This window comes from Mustelus asterias, chromosome 1 (assembly GCF_964213995.1).
Source record: "Mustelus asterias chromosome 1, sMusAst1.hap1.1, whole genome shotgun sequence".
Classification (NCBI taxonomy): Eukaryota; Metazoa; Chordata; class Chondrichthyes; order Carcharhiniformes; family Triakidae; genus Mustelus; species Mustelus asterias.
In genome coordinates this window covers 72,960,850-72,982,399 of record NC_135801.1, presented here as the reverse complement: position 1 = coordinate 72,982,399, position 21,550 = coordinate 72,960,850, and positions in this window count along the sequence as shown.

Here is a 21,550-nt window from a genome sequence, read left to right as displayed (position 1 = left end):
TGTCTCCACTTCCGATTGCTGCCCCCAATCACCGCCCCCAACTACCGCCCCCAACTACCACCCCCACCACCTCCACCCCGCCCCTCCCTTCCCCAATCGTTGCACCCACTGATCAGAGTCGAGGTATTCATCAGCGAGGGGATTAAGGTAAGTGAGCCAATCTATTGTGTCCCAGGCCCGTTAAACATGTCATTAATATTTAATGATGTGGAGATGCTGGCGTTGGACTGGGGCAAACACAGTTAGGAGTCTAACAACACCAGGTTAAAGTCCAACAGGTTTATTTAGTAGCAAACGCCACTAGCTTTCGGAGCGCTGCTCCTTCGTCAGGTGAGTGGGAGATCTGCCCATAAACAGCAAACAGGGCATATAAAGACACAAACTCAATTTACAGAATAATGAATAATGATTGGAATGCAAGTCTTTACAGCTAATCAAGTCTTAAAGGTATAAACAATGTGAGTGGAGAGAGCATTAGCACAGGTTAAAGAGATGTGTATTGTCTCCAGACAGGACAGCCAGTGAGACTTTGCAAGTCCAGGCAAGTTGTGAGGGTTACAGATAGTGTGACATGAACCCAAGATCCCGGTTGAGGCTGTCCTCATGTGTGCGGAACCTGGCTATCAGTCTCTGCTCAGCGACTTTGTGCTGTCGTGTGTTGTGAAGGCCGCCTTGGAGAATGCTTACCCAAATATCAGAGGCCGAATGCCCGTGACCGCTGAAGTGCTCCCCAACAGGAAGAGAACAGTCTTGCCTGGTGATTGTCGAGCGGTGTTCATTCATCCGTTGTCATAGCGTCTGCATGGTTTCCCCAATGTGCCATGCCTCGGGACATCCTTTCCTGCAGTGTATTAGGTAGACAATGTTGGCCGAGTTGCAAGAGTATGTACCCACACCCCCACTTCTTGCCTTCAAACAACCGCACAACCTCAAACAGACCATTGTCCGCGGCAAACTACCCAGCCTTCAGGAGAACAGTGACCACGACACCACACAACCCTGCCACAGCAACCTCTGCAAGACATGCCAGATCATCGACACGGATGCCATCATCTCACGTGAGGACACCATCCACCAGGTACACGGTACATACTCTTGCAACTCGGCCAACATTGTCTACCTGATACGCTGCAGGAAAGGATGTCCCGAGGCATGGTACATTGGGGAAACCATGCAGACGCTACGACAACGGATGAATGAACACCGCTCGACAATCACCAGGCAAGACTGTTCTCTTCCTGTTGGGGAGCACTTCAGCGGTCACGGGCATTCGGCCTCTGATATTCGGGTAAACGTTCTCCAAGGCGGCCTTCACGACACATAGTGCAGAGTCGCTGAGCAGAGACTGATAGCCAGGTTCCGCACACATGAGGACGGCCTCAACCGGGATCTTGGGTTCATGTCACATTATCTGTAATCCCCACAACTTGCCTGGACTTGCAGAATCTCACTGGCTGTCCTGTCTGGAGACAATACACATCTCTTTAACCTGTGCTAATGCTCTCTCCACTCACATTGTTTGTACCTTTAATACTTGATTAGCTGTAAAAACTCGCATTCCAATCATTATTCATTATTCTGTAAATTGAGTTTGTGTCTTTATATGCCCTGTTTGCTGTTTATGAGCAGATCTCCCACTCACCTGACGAAGGAGCAGCGCTCCGAAAGCTAGTGGCGTTTGCTACCAAATAAACCTGTTGGACTTTAACCTGGTGGTGTTAGACTCGTTATCCCATTAATATCTAAATCCGCCTCAAGTCCTTTCTGGATGAAAGGCTAATTTTGCCTGAAAAATGGACCCAACAAGATCGCCAGAGGAAAGAAATCAGGCACAAACCCGATTTTGCGTGCCTCACCCTACCTTACCAGCTCACTACATCAATCGACTGTCGTGGCAGGCCAGTAAGAACCAGCCCTATGAGGCAGTTATAGAATATACACCATCCAACAATCTGTTGTGAATCTAGGGATTACAGGGGTGTCAAAACTAACCCTGAAATGCACCAAACCCCTATGAGGGTGGAGGGGTGTGGGGAGGTTGGTGATAGCACTGTTCCTTTGAAAATGGCTAAGACAATTTAATAGTAAAACTATTATTCTATACTTATCAAACTTCTCTGGTTTTTACATGGTTATTGCATGGTTTATATTTTGATTTTAAGTCGTAAGGCAACTGCTGTAACCAATTATAGCTTATGTAAATTTAAACTCTCAGATGACACAAAGCAAATATGTTGATCACAGAAGCCACCTGCCCTGAGTATTAAAATAGCTCCAAATTCCAAGGGTGAAATTTCTTCAGGGCAGTTTTAGTTCAGTCAGAGGGATGAGGTTACATCTGGAGTTCTCCCAGACTATGGCTTTTCCAGAAGTGCGGAATGCAGCATCTCTTTGGGAACTCTGTTATGCAGTAAAGCCAGGGGATAACAAAACACACCCTCTTTTAACAGCATTAGCTGCTAAATGCTAAGTTTAAATGTCCAGTCTTTGATCATTCGTGAATAAATGAGGGAACACGGTGAGCGGATGAATGAGTGAATGGGTTGTTGGTGTGTGAGTATGGGGCGGCCAGATGGGTAGAGAATAGGTGGGGTAAGTGTGTAGATGGGTAAGATGATATGTGGGTGAGGTGCATAGATAGGCAGATAGGAGGCTAGAGTGGCTAGGTAGGGAGGTGCATGAGGTGGGTGAGTGGATGGGTGGGTCAGCGGGAGTCGGGTTGGGTGGGGTAGTCAGGTCTGGTTCAGAAGGTAGTCAGTTAGTTGGGGGATTGATAGATCAGGTCAGAGGAATTGTTGGGTGATAAGGGGTGGTAATTGGAGTGATAGTCAGGATGGTAGGGGAATAGTCAGTTTGAACCGGGGTAGTCTGCAGGTTGGGGGGGGGGGGGGGGGATGAGGTAGTGAATGTGGTCATTAGGAGGCAGAGGGGGGAGGTGCTGTTTAGTGTGAATGATTGGGGGTCAGTTCGGGTGTTGCCCAGGAGTTAGACTGGTTATTATCTGTCTAACATTTTCTGGATAACTATCCAGGTGGTACACTGGAACTCTCTGAAGTCTCTGTCTGTAACTCAGTCAGAGACTTTCGCAGAGGCTCCCAGGGAGCAGGAGAATTGCCTCTCGAAAGTTCAATTTTTATTTATTCATTCATAGGACATGGGCATCGCTGGCTGGCCAGCATTTATTGCCCATCCCTAGTTGCCCGAGGGCAGTTGAGAGTCAACCACATTGCTGTGGCTCTGGAGTCACGTGTAGGCCAGACCAGGCAAGCTCGGCAGATTTCCCTCCCTAAAGGACATCAGTGAACCAGATGGGTTTTACTGACAAATGATTTAATTTTTTGAAATCTTGGTGGCTGAATATTTCCCTGCTGATAATTATATTGAAAAAGGTGGAGTCTTACTAATGCTGACATTTGAAGTAGAATGAACAGGAATTTTGCTCTCTTGATTACTATGTCAAAAACATCTCTACAACTGTCCTGCATTACTCCACTAACCTCTCACTGTGTGTTTTAAGAGTTAAAAGCCAAATGTATGCTTCCTGGTTCGAGTTTGCTACGTTTGTATCATTAATACTCAATTCCAGTCAGTCGAGATGATTGAAAAGCTATAAGGCAATGGAAACTAATCTTATATGCATCAGCTAAAAGGATAAGCAGAGCCAAATAGATTAGATTCCTTTGCATTGCAATTGCACCCACACCCCATGACTAAACATCAAAATTATATTATAAAAACTGATAGATATTTACAAGGTCAGTAACCCAATCACAGGGTTCAGAGAACATAGACCTTTATGATGTAATTTACATCTTTCTCATGTTAGTTTCTCGTAACTCCATCATACGTATCCATTATGCTCCATATTTCTGGCCATAAGGAAGATTATCAGTGAGAACGATGAGCTGCATCTGCCTGTGGACATTAGTTTCAATGAATAAGTAGATTGAGTAAACAGGTTAGCAAGGCTGGTATAATGCAACAATTGACTGTTGCTCATTATTGGCATTATTCTGATTCATGTTTCCATCCGAAAATGACATTGGCAAATAAATATCCCTTCACAATGACATTCTTGCACTTTCACTCCACTCAATTGCATTAATACCTCTCCTTTCAAGAAACGTCCCAATAAAACCATTCATCCGCCTTGATCATTTCTCTGGTACAAATCTCATCTCCAGTCCCTTAATTCCAAGGAACTCAGATTTTAACCATTCATTCCCCTAGCACAATGGGCAAAACTACTCCTATGGTTCCCAGCTGCCTGAGCTCTGAACTCTCAAATTTCTCTCCTACCACCGCACCCACCCACAAGGTCATCTTGTCCATGAGATGCGCCACCCATTCCCTAGATCCTATTCCTATCAAACTGTTGAATAGCGAACTTCCTTTTCTGGTGCACATGGTAATTGATGTTGTTAGTAATTCTTTTTCCTCAGGTACACTTCCCACTCTCCTTCAAATCTGCCATCACCATCCATCTCCTTCCAATCAGTTTTCTGCCTCTGCCACAGTGTTGACATGGCCCTTACCCAAGTCACGTGTGACAACCTATGTGACTGTCATGGTAAACTATCCCTCCTCGTTCTTCTCAACCTGTCTACAGCCTTTGACATGGTTGACCATGCTATTCTCCTCCAATCTCTCCCCTCTGTCATCCAGATAAGTTGGACTGCTCTCGCCTGGTTTCATTCTTTTTTTAATCCAGTTGTGGCTCGAGAATCTCGAAGATGAGTCTCAAAGAGAAGCTCAAACATGTCAACTGCAAGATAAATGGAATGATCCATTTCTTGAGAAACTGATAAACAGCCCTGAAGTGTAATTCCAATAGACCTGGGGTAATTGCAGTGCAACTTGTTTAGTTAATAACAATAGAAATTGAAGGGAGAAACTTCAAATTCTGACATTTAAGCACATTGAATTATAATTACCCTCAATCTAATTAAACTGCACTTACTTCAGGGTTGTTCATCAGTTTCTCAATCTGATGGTTGAATTAATATTACATTTAACACTTATTCTTAAAACTAAATTTACCTTTAAAATACAGATATAAATCATAAAACTTGATGATACAAGTTCCACTCACCCATTATTCTCATGCTCATAGACCTACACAGGCTCCTGGTTCAGCAATTCCTGTTTTAAAATTCTCATCCTTGCTGCCAAATCTCTTGATGGCTTTGACCATCCCTAAACTCTTCCAGTCCTGCAAGCCTTTAAGAGATAAAAGCAAATTACTGCGAATGCTGGAATTTGAAACCAAAAGAGGAAGTGCTGGAAAATCTCAGCAGGTCTGGCAGCATCTGTAAGGAGAGAAAAGAGCTGACGTTTCGAGTCCAGATGGCCCTTTGTCAATAAAGGCATAGAAAGTGGGAGATACTTATACTGCAGGGTGAGGGAATGAAAGATGAGTCATAGCCACAAAAACAAGGGGGCAGGCTGCTAATGGCAGTCCATAGAGAGACTGGAGGGTGTGAATGGCCAAATGGCAGAGAAGCTGAAATCAGAGGGTAAGCTGTGACAGATGAAGATGTTGGGGGGGGGGGGGGGGGGCGGGAGGTAGTGGGTGGGGAAGAGATCTGTGCTTCTCCTATTCTGGTCTTTTGCACATTCTCAATTTTAATTGCTCGAATATTACCAGTTGTTCCTTCAGCTGCCTAGGCCCTAAGCTCTGGAATTCCCTTTCAAAATCTATTTGGATCTCTTACCTCTCTCCCATTCTTTAAGACGATACTTAAAATCTATCATATTGAGGAAGCATTTGATCATCTGTCCTGACATCTCCTTGTGTTGTTTTCTCCTAATTTTATTTGATAATTCCTTAATTTTTTTATGTGGTTCCAAAACAGAAAATGCTGGAAAATCTCAGCAGATCTGATAGCATTTGTGGAGAGAGTATCGAGCTAACGTTTTGAGTCTGGATTGCCCTTTGTTTCTGTTTCTGACTCTGTTTCTAATTCCAGCATCTACAGTATTTCGCTTTTATATAAATGTATGTGGTTGTTGTTTGTTTGCTTGTTAAGGCTAACCTAACAGTAGAAATACAGAATCCAACACAAGAGAAGCTATTTGGCCTTCTGTGTCTGTGCCAGCTCTTTGAAAAACCGATTCAATTAGCCTCACTTGATGTTTCTCATAGCCTAGCAATTTATTCATTTTCAGGGATTTAACTAATTCTCATTTAAAAAAGTTACAATTAAACCTGCTTCCTTGAGTTGCTGCTCTCTTTGTTGGTGAGCTTGGAGGCAGTTAGGGCATTTACTTAGATGGAGTGGTGGTGTACCCAAACCCTGCCACCTTTCCACCTCCACCAGAATTCTGGGTGGGAAGGCTCGTGGTCGACCTTCCTGCCCCTACTGCCAATTGAAGATCACTTAAGGGTCTCATCCCCCCACCTGGCTGAAAATGGACCTGTGGCCATGCAGCGTGCATGATCAGTGAATCTTTGTGGGCTGCTTGCCATCCTGGAGCATGGAGGATGCAGATGCGAGGTTGAGGAGACCCTTGAGAAAAGACGATCAGCCCCTGATCCAGAGGTTGGATGTCAGGAAGATGGGGTCCGCTGAGAGCCACACTCAGCCGTTTGTGCTGATCCCCTTTCCCTGCAACCACTCCCCCCCCCCCACCCCCGCCATGCCAACAACCAAGTCTCCTCCCACCCCAACACCGCCAGCATCCCCAGCACTCCCCCGCAACAAGGTAACATACCTGTAGCCTCCAATTCTAGGACTCCAGCGATTGTCCTTTCAGTCGTAGTGTCATGTCCTCGGCAGTGGTGCTGCGGAGTGCAAAAGCTGCTAAACTCTGGCCAGAAGTCTCGCTGGGTGAGATATCAAGGAACGTGATGTGATGATGAGCATCCCCAGCTCTGAGCCAGAACCTAGTTTAATTCCCATTTCAGGGCTTGATGACCACAGGAGGTCACTCATTATGGCATTTGTAATGTGGCCAAAGAGGTTAATTATCAACCTATATGTCCTTTTGATATGCCTATGGCAGATGGTTAGAGTGGGAGAGTTGTCTGGTCAGCCATTTGCAGAAGGCAACAGCAAACCACTGCAGTACCTTGCCAAGCATAGCCAACACAGACATCCATGGTCACCAAAGCCAATTCAAGACAGAGAAAGATCATAAAGTCACCATGTAGATGGAGGCTGTTCGGCCCAACAAGTCTGCACTGACTCTCTCACAAAGCATCTTACCCAGGCCCTCTGCCCCTACCCCCCCCCCACTGTATTCCCATAACCCCACACATTTACCATCCATCTAACCTACGCATCACGGGACACTAAGGGACAATTTAGCATGGCCAATCCACCTAACCTGCACATATTTAGATTATGGGAGGAAACCGGAGCACCCGTGGGAAACCCAGGCAGAGACGGGGAGAATGTGCAAACTCCACACAGACAGTGACCCAAGACCAGAATCGAACCTGGCGCTGTGAGGCAGCAGTGCTAACTGCTGTGCCACCGTACTGTCCATATTGAGGAAAAGCAAGAGTTTGAACCGTCAGCACGGAACTGACAGAATGGAATCATTTCTGGTTATTTGAAAGCGCAGTGAGAAATGGAAAATATGGCCCATGCATAATGAGCTGCTGAGGCATCTGGGAGACGATGGACTGGGAATGTAAGGAAAGATGATTGGGAGATCAGAATGCAGCATACTGCATGTGGAGTATGCAATAATGTGGAGTCAGAGGAAGTACTGCTTCTCCCAGCTTCACATTCAGGGAAGTATTTTTATTTGGATTTGTTAACAATTCGAAGCATATATTGTAAACCGCTGAATATTTCCATGAATACATGCCTCTCAATTTGACAAATGGATAGCAATAGCAAGCTAAGATGAGAGGGCACGGATCCAAAGCAAAAATAAACATGTTCTCATTCACACTAAATCCTTCAAGCATCTTTACAGTTTGCGTTATTTTCTTGTTAAAATTTTTGCTGTAATTGTTTTTTTGCTTTTTGGTCCAGAAATTAAAGGGGCTACCTATTAGGCAGCAAGCAAAATGAGAAGTTTTAAAAATATACAGATCTGAACATGAAGCTAGGAGGAGCAGAGTTCTGCTCCTGACTCCGCATTAACAGAATTGTAGCAGCTACATCAACTCCACCCCAAAACCCACCCATCAATGCCCACTCGTTACCATTCCGTTACAATCTCTACAGAGACCATTAACGTTTAAAGATAAAATCGAACACCCATTGATTAATTGAAATAAATTATGCCACAAGATTTTTAAACAGCAAAACCCTTGCTGTATATAACAAATATACATAAACCAGAACACTATTAACTTAACACTACAGCTTTTCAAGACTTATAAGAGTATAAATTGAGCCTCAGTCAAACATAGCAGCATAGTAGGCCATTCAGCCCCTCAAGACTGTTCCACCATTCAATAAGATCATGGCTGATCTGATTGTTGCCTCACTCCTGTCTCCACCCCCCCATCCTCACCCCACCCCCCTCCCCCCTCACTATGCAGGCACCAAGGAAAAAAACTCTCAAAATGAGTGCTCCCAGATTTCCTAAGATGTTGGCTGGGATTTTCCGACCACGTTGTGGGAGATTCGGCGGCCCAGCCAAAATTCCATTAATTTTTGATGAGACTGAATAATCCTGGTTGTGACAGACCTGTAAAATCCTGCTCATTATCTATGCATTTGATGTAAGTTCTCTTCATTTTTTCAAGACCTATGCTTATCTCAAAGTGAGCCATTTCAACAACAAGTAGAAGGCACCCAAACTTACATTGGAAGCCATATAGATACAATGACTGCCGGAGCAGGTCAGAGGCTGGGAATTCTGTGGCGAGTAACTCACCTCCTGACTCACTAAAGCCTATCAACCATCTGCAATGTACAAGTCGGGATTGTGATGAAATAATCTCCACTTGCCTGGGTGGGTAAATCTCCCGAAAACAATTGAGAATTATGCTTCAGTAAGATACCTCTCAATCTTCTAAGCTCCAATGGACACAGGTCCAGCCCGTCCAACCTTTCTTGGCAACCTAACCCCCTCCCCCATCCCAGGTATCAGTTAACTGAACCTTCTCTGAACTGCTTCCAACACATTTATATCCTTTCTTAAATAGTGAGACCAAAACTGTACACTTTAAATATCAGAACATTCAAGGATCTGGGACAAGAGCTGAAAAAAGGGATTAGTGCAACTTTAGTGGTAATTATTGTCAGTGCAGGCTCAAGGGACCGAAGGGCCTTTTCTATGCTGTATGACTCTACGACCATCCAGGGCAAAGCAACCTGTTTTATAGACTTTCCATCCACCATTGTAAACATTCATCCATCACAGTTGCACAGTGGCAGCAGTGAGTAGCATCTACTAGATGCAATACAGCAACTAATCACGCTGCTTTCAACAACACTTGCCAAACCCTAGGACAAGGGTACTGGAATATGTGGGAACACTGCAACCTGCAAGTTCGCCTCCAAGCCACACACCATCTCGATTTGGAACCATATTGCTGTTCCTTTACTGTCGTTGGTTTTGAGATCTGGTAATCCCTCCCAAACAGTGGGTAAGGAAATATCTCATGGACTGCAGTGGCTCAAGAAGACTGTTCACCACCTCCTCAAGAGAAATTAGGGATAGGCAGCAAATGCTGTCCTAGCCAGTGACGGTCATATCCGAGGAAAACGCTGCCAATTGCTAACAGAGAACAATAGCTTTCCAGCCTTCTGAGTGATTTTTCAAAGACTTAATTCAGCAGGTTACCCAGTAATGTCAGGGCCACACCATTGGATTGAGACTTCTCGAAAGAGGAAGAGAATGATGGGCTGCAAAGCCATTAAAATGATAAAGTTGTGGTTGTGGATTTATTTTACTGTAGGGCTCAGAAAGATTACATTTTTCACAAAAATAGTGCCTGTCATTGGAAAACAGATTAAATTTGATAGATCTGTCATCAAATAAATAGAGTAGTTCTGGGCATGGAACTTTGAACCCTTAGCCCATATTTGCAGTTTTTTTTTCACACTTGTTTGTTTTAATATGTGTAATTCAACATGTAAGGAGCATGTGCAGAGAGCTGATAAGCCTGTAATGCTATTTGAGCAAGTGTACGGGCTGGAGACTGAGCAAAATGTCATTGTCGAAGGTTTCAGCAATGTTGGCTTTTGAAAAATGATCAGCAATTCAAGTTGCTTCCTTTCTTTAAAGCTTGATTAACCCAGGCTATTTGCTACTTCCCAGAATGTGCCAGAGGATACAACAGTTTTGCAGAAGCTGTTTTGTGTTATGCATTGTTGGCTTATCCATGTTTAAATTTCTTGGATTATACTAGAGCAGCAAATTCTCCGTCGAGAAACACAAAAACTGCTTGCATCATCTTAAAACATCACCACAGGGCAAAACAAAAGTTATGATTATCTCAAATCCCACATGAACAAGGTGGAAAAGGGGCTCTGGGGGAAGGAGGGTGGCGATGGGGAACTGAGGGAAGGAGGGTCGAGATGGAGGGGCTGGGGGAAGGAGGGTCGAGATGGGGAACTGGGGGAAGGAGAGTGGAGATAGGGAACTGGGGTAAGGAGAGTGGAGATGGGACCTGGAGGAAGGAAGATGGAGATGGGGGTGTCGAGGAAGGAGGGTGGAGGTTTTACTTCCTATTGTACTGAGAAAAGCTGGTACGAGGAACTCATTTACAATTGTATCTGTTTGTACAAAGTATTGAAACTGCTCTGCATAGGAAATCCATGATTATTTTCTTCACTGAAAGGACCCATGGTTCCTAATTGACCCACAATTTCTTTTGCAGGCACCAGCGACTCAAGACTGTGCAGTACATTCATTTTACTATCTTGCTAGTAGTACCCTTTTTATCCTGAAGACCCATTCACGTGATGTATTCTTTTTTTCAAAAGGCCCCAGCGTTACAGAAAGGTGTCCCTTCTTGTCAAATATACCAGCTGTTGTGTGGAATCTCACCCTTTTCTGACTGCAAAAAGCCCCTCTTTTAAACCTACACAGAGAACTTCCACCTTTTTCAACTGCATAGTGAGTCTCCTGCTCTGCCGCTACACATTGCAACACATGCCTTGACTGTGCAGCTTAGAGGAGTCTACCCGATTTTTTTTCCCAGTGAGAAACACAAGGTTTTTTTCTTTCTAGGCCTTCCTTCACTGACACTTCAAACTTTAATCCTGTTATTTATTTTCCCCAGCCTTCTAATATTCCCGGACCCATGATTATTTTGTAATTTAGGATCTTTTCTCAAAGTAGCAAAATCCCAACTCATCACCAATTTTCTTTTTGTAATGCCCTAACAATGTTAGTGATGTTTATTGTAAGCCAATGCATCTCTATGTAGCATGTCTCATGAATAATGTGGTGACACCATCAGAGGCGTTTGGGAGATTTTCCCTCTCTTCTATCCTGGACTGGAAGCAAGCAAAACCTATCCACAAACTGGTTAAGTAATCCACCATGTGACAACTGTTTCATTCTTTTATCTTTGCTGTTAAAGTGAGCTCATCATTTTCCTCCACAGCAGTTAGGGATTGTGAGTTTATAACACAAATATAAAGAAACAACTTGCACCATAAATTCAAAATAACAACAGATTTATTATAGGAGCTGTTGCCTGTACAGAGTAGAAAATGGAACGAAGCAGCTGCCTGTGGAACACCCCAATAAAATCACCACCAAATCATGTGACTGGCTCCTAAAGCAATCATGCATCCACTTAAATATATAATACTTTATCGTGCCAGTTTGGTGATGTGACCAGTTTTATGGGTGGGGGTGTGAAATTATTTTTAAACTATTGTTAAACTTTGCAGAAACTTGACTTACGCATGATGCACGGTATGTTCAAAATTCCTGAATCTTTTGTGTTAATTTGGCAGATTTTCACTGGATTGCAATGATAAAACAAGTGCAAACTACTAGAACCTCCACTTCAAACTATCTATAGTTGTGAAACAACTGCATAAAGATTGTAGTCCTGAATTTTCAAAAGTGTTGGTCTGATTGCCCGCAACATGACGAAGATTGTCAGAGACTCCAATTGAAACATAAAATGCTAACAAAGGTAATTGTCTAGTAATTTTTTTCAGATGTTCCTCTACTCTAATCTAACAGAGTTTTATCTCGGAGTGTGTGTGTGTTTGCACATGGGACTATCTGTCTGACCCTGGGAAGATTGTTTCTTTTGAATGTGCAAATGTTATAACTACAGTATTCCCATTGCTTCCATAACTTCTGAAGTTGTTCATGTGACAGCATCAGTTACCACATTTCAGCAATGACAAGTAGGAAATGTTTGCAATTTAAATGCCATAGCTATTATGCAAACAGTGTAGCTAAAACTGATGCAAATGATCATCCTGCTGAGTTTAATTTCCAAAATTGTTTTTAAAGCTTTCACAAAGCAAATGCTTATGGTCAGGTGACAGGTATGGACAGTTGTCAAGATAATATTCCCCACAGTAACCTGATGGGGAATGATGATTTATTAAATTAGTCATGTTGATTAGGCTGTATGGATGCATTTCATTGAAACTCAAAAGGTCACCTCAGGGCACTGAAGCTTTCACTGGATAACGTACAGGTACTTAATGATTTCTGAGAGAAAATCTGCTTTCTGTTCATTTTGACAAACTTAATGGATGGCATGGTCAGCATTAATATGAGTGACTTAGAGTGTTTGTATTAATACTTCGAAGAATCGTTAAGGGGTGAAGAATGATTGACATCATCATCAGTCTCATTCAAATTAGATCTTGCTTTACTTTCATTCATATCTTATTTATGATTGAGCGATTAATGAGATCCAGAATCAAATGAACTTTGCAAATAGTGGCTCTATTTTCTGCAAGGACTGTCCCTATCACTGGCTGCATCAATTGCGGGATCCACACGAAAATGACTTCTGGAGTTAGAGCAACCATTTTTCTGAAGGTTTTGCAGGTTTTCTGCCAAAGTAATAAAGAAATTCAAAGCCGGTGGCTTGATAAAAGAAGGGTATGCATTTATATTCAGCCTATTCCAATCTTTAGACCAGAGATGGGCAACCTAGGCTAGTGAGTGGGTCACATGAGTGGTGACCCACTCACTAGCCCTCCTTCATCGCAGTGGGCCATGAGATTGAAATCAGATGTGTTCAGTAACTGTGGCCCCATGAATAAGATTAAATACATTTAACACATGCCAAATATTTTGTAATCTTAGAAACCCTACAGTACAGAAAGAGGCCATTCAGCCCATCGAGTCTGCACCGACCACAATCCCACCCAGGCCCCATCCCCATATCCCTACATATTTACCCACTAATCCCTCTAACCTATGCATCCCAGGACACTAAGGGCAATTTTAGCATAGCCAATCAACCTAACCCGCACATCTTTGGACTGTGGGAGGAAACCGGAGCACCCGGAGGAAACCCACGCAGACACGGGGAGAATGTGCAAACTCCACACAGACAGTGACCCAAACCGGGAATCGAACCCAGGTCCCTGGAGCTGTGAAGTAGCAGTGCTAACCACTGTGCCACCGTGCCGCCCAAAAGAATTTTGTAATGAGTTATAGCAAATGCTTAAATCATTTATATATTAATCACACTATCAACTTAGAATTATAGAATCATTGAATCCTACTGTGCAAAAGGATGTCATTTGGCCCATCGAGTCTACACCGACCACATCCCACCCAGGCCCTATCCCCATAACTCCATGCATTTACCCTAGCTAGTCCTCCTGACACTAAGGGACAAGTTAGCATGGCTAATCCACCTAATTCGCACATCTTTGGACTTCAAATGGTAAAAACAAAAGAAATATCTACACTTTGGTTGCAGAGGGAGTGCACGATTCTCATAGTCAATGCTGTGTGCAATCAGCATGTACCTCATTTCACTTGACCTTGCTTTAAGTGCGTATCAGTCATACCAGTAGGAAAAAAAACCGATGTGGATGGAAATCAGTAGAATTTGGCAACCTTGCGTGTGGTCAGTAAAATGTCTCGCGGGTTGTACTCAGAACCCTGATGGGCCATATGGGCTACAAGTTGCTCAGCACTGCTTTAGACATTCCAAAATGCTTTACCACTCGTGAGGTATTTGTGAAGTGCAGCCACTCTGATGGAGAAATCCAGCACGAGGGGGCATGGCTTTAAATTGAGGGGGGGTAGTTATAGAACCGATGTCAGGGGTAGGTTCTTTACCCAGAGGGTGGTGAGGGATTGGAATGCCCTGCCAGCATCATTTGGAAATGCGCCTAGTTTGGGGGCGTTTAAGAGATCCGTAGATAGGTTCATGGACGAAAAGAAATTGGTTTAGGTTGGAGGGTCACAGTTTTTTTTTAACTGGTCGGTGCAACATCGTGGGCCGAAGGGCCTGTTCTGCGCTGTAATGTTCTATGTTCTAAATAATAGTATGGATGGATGGGGCAGCTGCTTAATCATTTTGTTACATTGGACTTAACACCAGGTAATTAATTAGAAGGAGAAACACATATCATGTACGTTCTCTCATTCAAACACAAATCAAGGGATGGAATCTGCATGGTGGTAATATCTACACAACTAATATCTCACAATAATACTATCAATGTCACATGATAGTCAGATTAACACACAGCTAACGCTAAATGATGAAAATATTCAGACACAGCTAATGCTGCATTATGGAAATATTAACACACAGTTAAAAGCACATGACGGCAATTTTAACACCATGTGATAATAATAGTAACACACACAGCACAAAGTGATATCTGCCTAGGTGCAAAAGTGTATGTTCACGTTTTAAAATAAAATTTAAGAGGCTAGTAAATTGTTAATGTTGGTGAAGTTAAAAAGTCAATCAACTCCATTATTGGGGGTTTAATCCAATTAACTTCAACTGAGTAGTAATTACCAAATTATTTGCATGATGGATTTACCTTGATACTTTCAGTTCTATACTTGGAGCAGGCCTTAATTTAATGCTAAATTATGAGCAGCTAACAGAATTAGGCTTCTTTTCACCAGAGAAAACATGAAGAAGGGCATGCTGCAAGCATCTCAGATGCTGGAAAGCATGAGTACTAAAGGTATTATTAGTTTTTTTAACTTAACATGTGGCCACAGAGCAAGAGGACGTGTGCACAACTTTAACAAGTCTGTATGATACTAGGATTTGGAAATATATCTATCCTCGCAAAGTACACAATAATACAAGGAATAGGAGCATGAGTAGACCATATAGCCCAGTGAGCCTGCTCCGTTGTTCAATATGATCATGGCTATTCTTAGACTTCGACTTTATTTTTCTGCCCACTCTCCAAATCCTTTAATTCCCTGAGAGACCAAAACTCTGTCTATCCCAGCCTTAAACATATTCAACAATGCAAAATATACAATTCTTTGGATTAAAGAATTCCAAAGATACATAACCCTTTGAGTGAAGTAATTTCTCCTCACCCCAGTCCTAAATGATTGGCCCCTTATCCTGAAACTATAATCCTATGTTTTAGATTCACGAGCCAGCTGAAACAATCTCTCAGCATCTACCCTATAAAGCCACTTCAATATTTTGTGGGTGGTAATGAGACCACCTTTCATTCTTCTAAACGCCTGAAAATATAAGCCTAAATAGCTTCTCATCATAGGACAACCCTTTCATCGAAGGGACCAATTTAGTGACACTTCTCTGTACTGCCTCCAATGTGAGTATATCCTTTTTTACAAGTGGTGACCAAACTGCACACAGTATTCGAGATGTGATCTCACCAAAACTCTAAACAACCTCCGTAACACTTTTCTTTTGTACGCCGATCCTCTTGCAAGAAAGGCCAACATGTCATTTACCTTCCGAATTGTACGTGAACTTTCTGCGTTCCTTGTACAAACATACCCAAGTCTCTTTGGATTACAAGTTACACCTTTAAAAAAAAAATTCTGCTGTTCTATTCTTGCGACCAAAGAGAATATCTTAACACTTCCCTATATTGTACTCCAAATAATTCTCACTCATTTAAACTGTCTTTATTTGCATCCTCTGTGTCCTCCACACAGCTTACCTTCCCCCCTAGCTTGATTTCATCAGCAAACTTTTGATACATTACTCCTTGTCTCTTTGGAATAACTTGAGGTGACTCAATGTAGCAAACAACTAACTGAAGGGTTTATTGATGAGAAGAACTATATACATAAAGGGGTCAATAGCACAACCAATACAGGTCTGCTCCTAACAACTCCCTGACTCCAACTGAAGCCCTCCAGCCCTGGGACTGCTTGCCCACGCTTCCGATTGGCCCAGGTTCCCATGTTCACACTCCATTGGTTTCGGCACAGTCACGTGGCCCATGCAGGATAATCCCTGAAAGGGGCCACACTACCACGCTCTTCATCTAAGTCAATAATATAGATTGTAAATAATGGATGCCCCAGGATTGATTCTTGTGGCATTCCACTATTCATTGCCTGCCAGCTTGAAAAGGCCCTATTTATGCTCTATTTCTGCTTTCCATCTGTTAACCAATTGTCTATCTATGCTAAAGTATTACCCCCAACTCCCGGAACCCTTACCTTGCCTATTAACTTTTTGTGTGGGACCTTGTCAAATGCCTTTTGGAAATCTGTCTACTGGTTTCCTGTCAACTACCTTGCTAGTTACATTCTCAAAACACTCATATATTGGTCAATTAGAATTTCTCTTGAGTAAAATGATGTTGACTTCTTCTAATATTCTATGCTTTTCTAAGTGCAAAGTAAGCGTATGGCGAAAATTCCAGTTAAAAACAGATAATGCCAACCTGGATTAAAATTTTATTATATTGAATTTAGAAGGTCAGAGGGATAATGATCACCAGAGATAACAAATAATTTGTGGAATACTCTTGGCTAGAAATGACGGTGAGTAGTCAAAGTGGGCAAACACTAAGAATCTGATTTGAAATCTAACTGGGTCCCTGGCGCTGTGAGGCAGCAGTGCCAACACTGTGCTATCGTGCCATATTGTATTGAAATATCAAAGAGGGCTGTTATTAACTACTTTTGGTGGGTAACGGGGTGAATCAGGAATAAATGGAAATGTTGGGCATTTCTGGCCAATTGTCGGTTTTACAAACTGGCTGATTTTACCATCTGAACTAGATATGCCACACTGGGGTAACAGTGTTTGGATGACTTTGCTCCCACTGCCCTTAATCAATATATTTTATATGGGTTAATATCTGTGAATGTAACAGATCATAGCAAACATTTGAGCATTTGTCCACCCCTTTCTCAAAAAGTAACTTTTACTTACGCCATTAAAGCAGCAGGGACCTTAGAAATATTGGCTGTATTTGTAAGCATGCTAGCATGGCTTAGTCAACAACAAATACAGAAAATGCTGGAAAATCTCAACAGATCAGACAGCATCTGTGGAGAGAGAATAGAATCAACCTTTTGAGCCTGGATCCAGATTTTCCAGCATTTTCTGTTTTTGTTTCCGATTCCAACATCTAGAGTATTTTGCTTTTAGCATAGTTTTAAAGTTTATTAGTGTCACAAGTAGGTTTACATTAATTGTTACTGTGAAAATCCCCTGGTCATCACACTCCGGCACTTGTTCAGGAATACTGAAGGAGAATTTAGCATGGCCAGTGCACCTAACCAGGACGTCTTTCAGAATGTGGGAGGAAACCCACGCAGACACGGGGTGAACATGCAGACTTCACACAGACAGTGACCCAAGCCAGGTATCAAACCTGGGTCCCTGGCGCTGTGAGGCAGCAGTGCTAACCACTGTGCTACCTTGTCAAATTGTACTGAAGTATCAAAGAGGGTTGTTATTAACTACTTTTGGTGGGTAATGGAGTGAATCAGGAATAAATGTCCATTTTGTTTTCTTTTTGAACCTTCTGTGAATTTTCACATCTCTGGGCAGATTAATAAATTGGACAGCCTAAGCTGTAAGACGTTATGTCTGCTGTGTTGAAAAGAGCCAAATGGATGAGTTAACTATCCTGTTCCACACTTTCCAATGTTCTTGTGCTCTTTTCTAAGCAGCATGGGGTATGGATTTGCACTCAAAGCATGAAGAACAGAAGACACATCTATCACGTCCAACGATGCTTCTTGCAGCTGGGGATTTAGATTTCATTGTTAGGAAAATTATAAATGAGAATAATGCTGTCATTGACTAGTAAATGTCATATCTGACATAGTAGTACTTAGTAGTGTTATCAGCTGGCTGGAAAGAAATGTCAACTTCTAGTACTTAAGTGGCAAAAAGCTCAGTATGATGAATCTTAATTTGACATTTTAAGTTTAGCTGTGAGGAAAAAGAAATCGTTGCGGTATTAAGGCATGTTGGGCAGTCGTCAAGAGAAAATATAATTTGGAGGAGTGTAAAAGGACTGTCGATTTAACATCACCCACTTAATGCTAAGAATGTAAGAATGTATTCTATTTGCAACTGTTGCTACAAATATTTAGTTAATCTATTTTCATTTTGGATTTTAATTTTTTTTAGCTTCTAGTTAGAGCCGTTCAAATTGAAATGAAGCAATCGGCACTGTTGTCAACTAAACAGCTATTAATTAAAGCAACATAAAAAGTAACCCAGATAAAGGAACAGCTTGAGTTCCAATTCACCAACCAGCTTATCAATAGATGCAGCAACAAGTGACCATTCTGTCTGTCTATTGTTGTTTAACACATGAGGAGTGAACAGCTCAGATTTAAGTCTAATCAGAGTTGTACCAACTAAAAAACATCGAATTGGAGCCATAGCCAGTCTTCTAACTCTCTTTCACAGTTCGCTAAAGACTTTTATGAATCCCGGATGCCCCCACACTGCTAACTTAAGAATAGCTCACAGAACGGACCTTGGTTTTAATTTTTAAAAATATATAAATATGTCGAGTTATTTGAAATAAAGTTATTTATTTGTAATTTGGTGAGACTGCACCTGGAGTATTGTGAACTGTTCTTGGCTCCTCACCTAGGGAAGGATATACTTTTCTGGAATTCTCCAATGTCATGCATCCTGCCACCACTGCCAGCGAGAATGGAGAACTTGGTGCTCAGCCAAATCTCCATTCACTGCAGCGGGACTGGAGAATCTCAGTCATGAGCGAGATTGAAGAATTCTGGCCCTAATATTAGATTGGGGTGCAACAGAGTTTCACTAAATTGATTCCTGGAATGGGATTGCTATGTCAAAAGAAGGGATCCAGTAAAATGGGCCCATATTCTCTGGAGGTTTTAGAATGAGGTGATCTCATTGAAACATATACAGAGCAATCACTGAAAGGTTGTTCCCCTTGACTGAAGAGGCTACTGATAAACAGCCTCAAGGGTGGCACAGTGGTTAGCACTGCTGCCTCATAGCTCCAGGGACCTGGGTTCGATTCCTAGCTCGGGTCACTGTCTGTGTGGAGTTTGCACGTTCTCCCCGTGTCTGTGTGGGTTTCCTCCGGGGGCTCCGGTTTCCTCCCACAGTCCAAAGATGTGCGGGTTAAGTGCATTGGCCATGCTAAATTGCCCCTTAGTGTCCCGGGATACGTAGTTTAGAGGGATTAGCGCGGTAAATATGTGGCATTGCGGGGATGGCGCCTGGGCAGGATTGTTGGCGCCTGGGCAGACTCAATGGGCTGATGGGCTCCTTCTGCACTGTAGGGATTCTATGATAAGGGACAGCTGTTTAGGATAAGCTTCTTCAAGCAGAGGATTGTGAATCTGTGGCATTCTCCACCCCATGAGAGTTGTGGATTTTCAGTCAATGAGTATATTCAAAGCTGAGATCGATAGATTTTTAGGCCCTGGAATCAAGGGTTTGCTGATGGGGTGGAAAATGGAGTTGTTGAAGTTATTGGATGATGGAGCCGGCTTGAGATGCCACATGAACGACTTCTGATCTTACTTCCTATGTCCTTTATAGCACGTAAGTCAGCATCATTGTCATTAATATGTTCAACATCTTTGGAGAACAATCATAGGCTATCTCCATTCATTTTTACGTCCCTGCTGAGCATTGTTTTTGAGGGGCAAAAGGATAATAGGAAATAAAATTAAATACATGTTTACATGTATATCAAAAACTTAAGATATCTCAGTCAGACAGAAATAATGCCTGTTCTCTTAATCAGATTCTATCCTTCAGTTCTTTGTTGAATATTTTATTTTTTCTAATAGATTCATTAATATGAAAACTTTGCCAGATCATTTGCTTCCCTTTCATTTGTTTCTTCACAAAGTGAAGTAGTAGGACTGAAACTTTGTCCCCACGCATTTAGGAATAAAATCAATGCAAAATTCCACCAAAATACCCCACTATAGTCATCAAATGGTGGTTTTCTAAATACATGCTGAATGTTTTTATAGGTTAAACACTTTTTTCAGCGAGGTCAGTAATGGTAATTTACGGCACTTGTACAATACAGAGGCTGTAATGTGAATCCCACCAGTGGGGGGGGGGGGGGGCGGGTTGTGTGTGTGTGAGGGGAGCGGAGAAGTTCAGCTTGCCTGAGAAGCTGTCTTCTGAGCTCTAGGGGTGCCATTGCGTAGGCACCCTGACCTCCCAGTATACTGTTTATGCAGTGTACACTGTATACTGGGAGATCTGTCACTACCCCCCACCCCTCCCCCGATCACTGGTAAGATTGCGCCCAAAGGCATATTTTGAACTTTTTAAAACCAAAATGTACATGGTGTATAAAGAACCTAATTCTTACTCTGTTTAGCAGTATCCCAATAATTAACAGCATGTTAACATTTTCTGATAATTTTTAAGAAGCAGATTGTTTTTAGAACATTAAACCAACAAAAAGATTTTTTGATTGAATTCCAATATCAGTGTCATAAGGGTATATAAAGCGGTTAAATTTCCCTTCATTGTTTACAACAGGATTCCCTAATTTAATGCTAGCCTCATTATTGGTTTCTAGTATCTAATATTTGTCATATGGAAACAAGCACAATAAAATCACTTGAATAACAAAACGTAAGAAGTGTAAATTTTCCCCGTGATTAAACAGGGACATATCCTTGTAAAGTAGATTACTTTGTCTTAGATTTGGGTAACATCTCTTTGCTTGGGTAGCTAGTGAGAAACTGTTCCCACATGTGAAAAGATCAAGAATGGGAGGACACAGATTTAAAGTAATTCGTAAAACAAGTATAAAGAATAGGAGGAGAATTATTTTTACACAGCGGGTGGTTGGGGGTTTGGAACGAGCTGACTGAGAGTCTGGTGGAGACAGGTTCAAATGAAGCATTCGAAAGGCAATTGGACTCTTATCTAAAAAGGAAGAATGTGCAGGGTTACGGGGAGAACGTGGTGAATGGGACTCAGTGAGTTGTTCATTTTGGAGAGACAGACTTTAACCTGGTGCTGTTAAACTTCTTACTGTATTGCAGCAGGCCAGGGAAGGACATGTGGGCATGAGAGCAAGGTGCTGAATTCAAATGGCACGCAACAGGAAGGTTAGTGTCATGCTTGCATTTGTTCCTCAAAGCTTCTCTGTGATTCTGCTGATTGCAGCCAGCATTATTGTTTCTCTCTCCAGTTTCTCAATCTCCTCTGCAATAAATGTCTCAGATGGAA